The 8,623-nt window shown below is 54.1% G+C and overlaps 1 protein-coding gene across 1 annotated transcript in view; it reads right to left on the reverse strand.

The window, feature by feature from the left end:
- The window catches only part of LOC130297538 (zinc finger protein 260-like), a 29,270-nt gene that overhangs the window by 16,820 nt on the left and 3,827 nt on the right, over window positions 1–8,623 (reverse strand). The window lies entirely within an intron of this gene.

The following is an 8,623-nucleotide window of genomic DNA, read 5'->3' on the forward strand; positions in this document are numbered from 1 at the left end:
AGACTGTGTGAGGCCTTCATGGTAGAATATCTGCTAGGAAACCACTGCTAAGGACAGGCAACAAGCAGAAGAGACTTGTTTGGGCTAAAGAACATAAGGAATGGACATTAGACCAGTGGAAATCTGTGCTTTGGTCTGATGAGTCCAAATGTGAGATCTTTGTGATGGTGTGGGGGAGGAGGTGTGATGGTGTGGGGGAGGAGGTGTGATGGTGTGGGGGAGGAGGTGTTCTGGTGTGGAGGAGGAGGTGTGATGGTGTGGAGGAGGAGGTGTGATGGTGTGGAGGAGGAGGTGTGAAGGAGGAGGTGGGATGGTGTGGGGGAGGAGGAGGTGTGATGGTGTGGGGGAGGAGGTGTGATGGTGTGGGGGAGGAGGTGTGATGGTGTGGGGGAGGAGGTGTGATGGTGTGGGGGAGGAGGTGTGATGGTGTGGGGGAGGAGGTGTGATGGTGTGGGGGAGGAGGTGTGATGGTGTGGAGGAGGAGGTGTGATGGTGTGGGGGAGGAGGAGGTGTGATGGTGTGGGGGAGGAGGAGGTGTGATGGTGTGGAGGAGGAGGTGTGATGGTGTGGGGGAGGAGGAGGTGTGATGGTGTGGGGGAGGAGGAGGTGTGATGGTGTGGGGGAGGATGTGTGATGGTGTGGGGGAGGATGTGTGATGGTGTGGGGGAGGAGGTGTGATGATGTGGGGGAGGAGGAGGTGTGATGGTGTGGGGGAGGAGGAGGTGTGATGGTGTGGGGGAGGAGGAGGTGTGATGGTGTGGGGGAGGAGGTGTGATGGTGTGGGGGAGGAGGTGTGATGGTGTGGGGGAGGAGGTGTGATGGTGTGGAGGAGGAGGTGTGATGGTGTGGGGGAGGAGGTGTGCTGGTGTGGGGGAGGAGGTGTTCTGGTGTGGAGGAGGTGTGATGGTGTGGAGGAGGAGGTGTGATGGTGTGGAGGAGGAGGTGTGATGGTGTGGAGGAGGAGGTGTGATGGTGTGGGGGAGGAGGTGTGATGGTGTGGGGGAGGAGGTGTGATGGTGTGGGGGAGGAGGTGTGATGGTGTGGGGGAGGAGGTGTGATGGTGTGGAGGAGGGGGTGTGATGGTGTGGAGGAGGAGGAGGTGTGATGGTGTGGAGGAGGAGGAGGTGCGATGGTGTGGGGGAGGAGGTGTGATGGTGTGGGGGGCTTTGCTGGTGACACTGTTGGGGATTTATTCTAAATTGAAGGCATACTGAACCAGCATGTCTACCACAGCATCTGGCAGCGGCTGCTATTCCATCCGGTTTGCGTTTAGTTGCACCATCATTTATTTTTCAACAGGACAATGACCCCAAACACCTCCAGGCTGTGTAAGGGCTATGTGACCAAGAAGGAGAGTGATGGGTGCTGCGCCATGTGACCTGGCCTCCACAGTCACCGGACCGGAACCCAATGAAGGCAAAAGGGCCAACAAGTGCTAAGCATCATGGGAACTCCTTCAAGACTGTTGGAGACCATTTCAGGTGACTACAGCTCATCAAGAGAATCCAAGAGTGTGCAAAGCAGTAATCAAAGCAAAAGGAAGAACCTAGAATATGACAGATTTTCAGTTGTTTCACACTTTTTTGTTATGTCTATAATTCCACATGTGTTAATTCATAGTTTTGATGGTGCCCAAACTTTTGGTCTGTACTGTGTATATATATATATATATATATATATATATATATATATATATATATATATACACACACACACACACTAGGGATCGACCGATATCGTTTTTTTAGGGCCGATAGCCGATAACTTATACCGATATTCCGGTATAAGTTATCGGCTATTTATCCCCCCGCGACACCGCTGCAGATCATTGATTTAAAGCGGGCGCTTTAAATCAATGCACTGCAGTGGCTTTTGCGGTGCCATAGGCCGCCGCCGCCACCCGCTTCTCTCCCCCTGCCTGTCTGGGGGTCCTGAGTCCTATCACCGCCACTGCTCCCCCCCGCAGCGCCGCGGCTAGGGGTGCCTCCAGCTGTTGCAAAACTACAACTCCCAGCATGCCCGGACAGCCGTTGGCTGTCCGGGCATGCTGGGAGTTGTAGTTTTGCAACAGCTGGAGGGCCTACTGTAGGTATAGTATATTATACAGACCCCTGTCCATCCCAGAACCCTGACTCCCCTTCCCAGTTGCTGCAGGGACCGTCCGGGGAGGGTGGTCCGGGCCATCCATCCTTCCTGTAGTGTCCGGCGGCATTCCGGGTGGAGGGTGAACCGGTCCGGGCTGTCCTTCTCCGGGGGTCCTCTTCTCCACTCCGGGCAGGCTCCGGCCTAGTAATGCTGCATAGACGCCGCTGCGCAGCGACGCACCTGACGTCACAGCGTCTATGCAGCGTACTAGGCTGGAGCCTGCCCGGAGTGGAGAAGAGGACCCCCGGAGAAGGACAGCCCGGACCGGTTCACCCTCCACCCGGAATGCCGCCGGACACTACAGGAAGGATGGATGGCCCGGACCACCCCCATTACGGGTAAGTTTAATTTTTTTTATTGACTCGGAGGGTGGGGGAGGGGCCCGACCGGTATAGCGGTATGGGCAAAAATCCATACCGTGGGAGAAAAAAAAAAAACGGTATCCGGTTCATACCGGTATACCGCCCAGCACTACGGTGGGGGGTGCGACGCGGTGCGGTGGGTCGCGGTGCGTCGGGTCCGGCGGTCGCGGTACGGTGGGGGCGGGGCATTATCGGCAAGGTAATTGCCGATACCGATAATGCCCAAAATCGGCATTATCGGCCATACCGATAACCGGTCAATCCCTAATATATATACACACACACTTGTTCTGCTTGTTGCCTGTCCTTAGCAGTGGTTTCCTAGCAGATATTCTACCATGAAGACCTCACACAGTCTCCTCTGTTGTTCTAGAGATGTGTCTGCTCTAGAACTCTGTGTGGCATTGACCTGGTCTCTAATCTGAGCTGCTGATAACCTGCGATTTCTGAGGCTGGTGACTCGGATGAACTTATTCTCCGCAGCAGAGGTGACTCTTGGTCGTCCTTTCCTGGGGCGCTCCGCATGTCAGTCAGTTTCTTTGTAGCTCTTTATGGTTTTTGTGACTGCACTTGGGGACACTTTCCACCTAGAATATGACATATTTTCAGTTGTTTCACAATTTTTTGTTATGTATATAATCATGAAAATAAAGAAAAATCTTTGAATGAGAAGGTGTGTCCAAATTTTGGTCTGTACTGTATATTAGGGATCAACCGATTATCGGTTGGGCCGATATTATCGGCCGATATGCACGATTTTGGAAGTTATCGGTATCGGCAATTACGAAGAAGCGTGGACCCCGGGAACAGGTAATTATAAAACCGGGAATGGGGGGAGGCAATGGGGTGGCGGCGGTCTCTGGCCGGGGCGGTGCAGTAGTGGGTGCGCACCGGTGATGGGGACGGTCGCGGTGGCGGTGATAGGACTCAGGACCCAAGGACAGGCAGGGGGAGAGAAGCAGGTGGCGGGGGCGGTCTCTGGCACCGCAAAAGCCGCTACAGTTCATTGATTTAAATAAATGATATGCAGCAATGTCGCCGGGGGGATAAATAGCTGATAACTTATACCGGAATATCGGTATAAGTTATCGGCTATCGGCCCTAACCTCCACAGATTATCGGTATCGGCCCTAAAAAACCGATATCGGTCGATCCCTTCTGTAATTATATATATATATACATATATATATATATATATATATATATATATATATATATATACACACACACACACACATATTATATATATATATATATATATATATATATATATATATATACAAAGAATTAGTCAGCCAGCACTTTAGTTGATACCAAACTATTATATGGACCTGGCCTACAGGTGCACGCTACTAGGCTAGATATACAGCAACAGAAGAATGCAGCAGCACACTGCCAGCACAAGGATATAGGTGAAACATGAATATGCAGTTAAAACATGGAGAGCTATACAGCTATGGTGTAATAGATGCAAATGTGAAACTATGAAATAGTGAGGCACTTAGCTCGCAAATTTGTCTCCGCCGGCGGTCAAATAGCTTGGACCGTCCCACCGCGATAAGGTAGTTTGGAAGTTATCGGCATCGGCAATTACGAAGAAGCGAGGACCCCGGGAACAGGTAATTATAAAACCGGGAATGGGGGGAGGCAATGGGGTGGCGGCGGTCTCTGGCCGGGGCGGTGCAGTAGTGGGTGCGCACCGGTGGTGGGGACGGTCGCGGTGGCGGTGATAGGACTCAGGACCCAAGGACAGGCAGGGGGAGAGAAGCAGGTGGCGGGGGCGGTCTCTGGCACCGCAAAAGCCGCTACAGTTCATTGATTTAAATAAATGATATGCAGCAATGTCGCCGGGGGGATAAATAGCTGATAACTTATACCGGAATATCGGTATAAGTTATCGGCTATCGGCCCAAACCTCCACAGATTATCGGTATCGGCCCTAAAAAAACGATATCGGTCGATCCCTTCTGTAATCATATATATATATATATATATATATATATATATATATATATATATATACTAGGGATCGACCGATTATCGGCTTGGCCAATATTATCGGCCGATAATCACGATTTTGGGCATTATAGGTATCGGCAATTACCTTGCCGATAAACAGATAATGCCCCGCCCCCCCCGCACCACAACCGCCCCCCCACTGCGTCGCACCCCCCACCGCACCGCCCCGGCCCAATTGCCTCCCCCATACCTAGTTTTATAATTACCTGTTCCCGGGGCCCGAGGTCCACGCTACTTCAGGCTCCTGCTTTGTCCTGCTGTACGAGTGGCGTGACGTCACCGTCAGTGCGCACAGTGACAGCTCAGGAGGACGCCACTGGAGCCAGATGTAAAGTGGACCCCGGGCGCCGGGAACAGGTGATTATAAAACCGGTTATGGGGGAGGCAATGGGGCCGGGGCGGGTAGGGAGCGCGGAGCGGTGGAGGCGGGGGGGGTTTGGGGTGTCGGTGATAGGACTCAGGAGGACCCCCAGACAGGCAGGGGGAGAGAAGCGGGTTACGGCGGCGGCCTATGGCACCGCAAAAGCTGCTGCAGTTCATTGATTTAAAGTGCCCGCTTTAAATCAATGATCTGCAGCGGTGTCGCGGGGGGATAAATAACCGATAACTTATACCGGAATATCGGTATAAGTTATCGGCTATCGGCCCTAACCTCCACCGATTATCGGTCCTAAAAAAATGATATCGGTCAATCCCTAATATATACATATATATATATATATATATATATATATGTAAAAAGCCTAATTGGCTGCATTTGTGGGAGTGGCGTGGGGTATATAAACTCCCCTCTCCCTCAGGTAGGGGCGTATGACTCGTGGGCGGTATTTCTCTTGCAGGATACCGTGTTAGGGCGTACGTCTCGGAGGTGTCAGTTGTTTGCAGTGGGTTGCAGTTATTTCGTGTTTCGTGTTTCAGGTCGGTAAGTATTCACTCCTGCCGCAGGCCCAGGCCCCTGTACCGTTTACCCGCCTGCCACCTGCTCGCTGCCGCTCTGGGGGGAGCACTGCTCCTGCGGGTCGCGCGGCCCGTCCTCTCCTGCCGGCTGTCAGCACCCGCTCGGCTGGCCGTGGGGGGGAGCGGGTTGTTGGGCCCTGCACTACGGCGTTCTCCCCGGTGTTGCGCTTCCGGGTGTGGGTGGGGGACCTCCCTGGTTCAGCCGCGCCGCCGCCGCCGCTCGTCGGCCCGGCCGCTCCGTCCGGGCCTGGTGCCCCGCTTCCACGCCATCTCCTGCCGTGCGCTGGCTGGGCGGGGCTTCTGGCCCGGGGGGGGGGGGGGGGGGCGGGGTTTCAGTGACGGCGTCGTCCGGCGCCGCGGCGCTGCCGCTGCTCAGCCGTAGGACGCTGCCGCTGACGGCCTCCACACAAACGGCCCCGGCCATAGGGGAGGGGTTTCCCAGGACCTGCAATACAGTCCCGCTCCCCTTCGCCGCTCGGCTGGGGGGGGGGGGGGGTCGATTCGGTTTCAGTTAGAGCCACGCACGGAGGCCACAGCTTCCCTCCAGTGGCACGTAGGCCCTACTAATCACGCCGGATTTCTCCAGGGGGCAGCGACTCTTTCCCACCACTGCTCCAGCCCCCCCCCCCCCCCTCGTTTTCACATACAAGGCGGGCACATGGCAGGAGTCGCCAGGCCCAGCAGGGCCTGGTTGCCAGGGGGAAGGGGTGTCAAGGGAGCGGGGTTGGGAGCTGCTTGTCACCACTACGGCACGGAACTTGTTTGCTTGATGTCACTGTATACATATATGTAGCTTGACGGCCGGTGGCTCGTCAACGTTGGCAGTCACGGTCAGTCAGGGTGCTTCCTGCCTCATCACGTTTTGCTTGCTCCACAGGGTACCAGGTGGTCGGATTGTGTCCGTATTCCCGTATACATCTCATACAGCTTTCAGTTTGAGGTACTTACAGAATCAATATTAGAGAGGGGAACCGTATGTTCTCCCCCCGTCTATCACTCCATATTCATCCCGTACATTTACGCAGTCACGAGCACTCCCGCCACCGGTTAGGACGCTGCTACTGACACGTCTTCAGAGCCACGTGCGTCACCACACTCACGTCAATCGGCCCCAGCCTGACTCAATTTCAGTTGGGGCTTGACGACATGGTTATTTCTGACTCTTCTTCAGAACGACTCGACATCACTCATAGGCAGAGGATCACCTGCGTCTGACTCATCTTCAGTGGGGTCCTCTGCGTATGCTGTTCTGACTCTTCTTCAGCGCAACAGCATACATTTAGCCTCAGTTTCAGTATCACACTTTCCTCCATCACGCCTTTTCGGTCGGTCACATTCATGTGTAATTAATCTTTCCCTTAAATATCCACAGCTGGAAGCCATTACCGTGCGGTCAGTACTCCCGGTGTTGGAAGCTTTCAGGAAATTCAGCAGGTCAGTTCCCTCCTGTAGCCAGGAGAACGGAAAAAAAAAAAAAAAACTGTGTACAGAGAGTATACATACATATATAGGGAGCGTACATATATATATATACATATATATATTTTTTTTTTCACTAGTCATTTTTATTGTTCTCTTTCCCTCTTATTCTTGCCGGCACCCTTCTATGGCCCGGACAGGTTTCCAGCAGCATGTCTCAGCCAGCGGATATCGAGGAGGCACTCTCGGTTCCTGAGACTCCTGCCAGGGCCTCGGACCGAGGCAGCTTGCCCTCGTACAGGTCCTGGACCATCCCCAGGCTAATGGAAGAGTTGAGAAGGAGGGGTGTCCCCTTTCCGGCCTCAGCTAGGAAGGGCGAGTTATTCAACTTGCTGAATGCTGACCAAGCCCCCCGGGGTAGCCAGGCTGCGGCCCAGGATCAAGTTTCAAGCGCCTCCTTGTCTCAGCTTCACACGATGATGACTGAGGTGCTTACGACGGTGTCAGGTTTCAAGGCTAGGCTAGACCTAATGGAACTCTCCAGGAGCGACGTAGCAGTCCCGACCGCAGCGTCGCCCACGGCTTCTACCTCTCAGGCCACGCCTTCAGGTATGCCACATCCTCCACCGATCATCACGCCCGCACATTTCATCCCGGCAGCCATAAAAAAGGACATCCTTGAGGGAAAAGAGGTCAACCTCGCCTCTCTGCTAATTGCCACCACGGACGTACATGATACCAAAACCGTTGCCTGCGGGGAGCTGGCGGTCACGTTCAAAAGCAAGGACGCTAGGCTCAGCAGGAAGTTGAGTGTCACTGAGTTTGTGCTGGCATTTGGACTATTCAGGGACGTACTCTGTTCAGTCAGCCCTGGCCGCAGGGAGGAGTTGGACCTGTACTTACACAGGGTTGTGCAGATGGCGTACAAGTACGGGGGCACCACGTTCTACGAGTACCACAAGTCTTTTTCAGCAAAAGTAGCAGCCGCATACGCGCAGTTCGGCTACGTCACCAACTGGGGGTCCATAGACACGGAGCTATACTGCGAACATTTCGCGGGTCTGAAAGCCCCCTCCTGCACCGCATGCGGGGTGACCACGCATTCCTCCAGCTGGTGCCCGCAGGTCAGCAACCCAGGGGAACCCAGCACCAGTAGGAGCCTGAACGCCTTCACCCCTCCAGCTCCAAGGAACGTGGCCGCCCTAGATAGGCTCGGTAGACCAGTGAGGTACCTGGGCAAGACCCAGATCTGCAATAACTTCAATCTTTCCTCCTGCGTGTACAGCAATTGCAGACTACTACACGTGTGTTTCATTTGTTTCAGGGCTCACCCCAGCTCTATCTGCTCCCAGAAGGGCCCTCAGGCATGACTAGGCGTGGTACAGGTCCAGGTCCTCGCACAGGTCCTAGCTGGTCATCCTGAGCCCGACTGGGTGAGATGGCTGGTGGCGGGTTTCTGCGATGGGTTCCACACAGGTTTGGTCGCTTTGCCGCAAAGCACGCATGAATGTGGTAACCTGTCGTCAGCCCTTTCCGAACCAGAGATCGTGTCCGGGCTAATCCAGCAGGAACTGGCAAAAGGTTTCATGATAGGTCCCTTTGATGTTCCCCCTTTTCCATGTTGGAGAGTCAGCCCTCTGGGGCTTGCCACAGGCAAATTTTCCAATAAAAGAAGATTAATCTATGACCTCTCAGCGCCTTATTCCTCCATCATTCCCAGC

This window comes from Hyla sarda, chromosome 1, assembly GCF_029499605.1.
Source record: "Hyla sarda isolate aHylSar1 chromosome 1, aHylSar1.hap1, whole genome shotgun sequence".
Lineage (NCBI taxonomy): Eukaryota > Metazoa > Chordata > Amphibia > Anura > Hylidae > Hyla > Hyla sarda.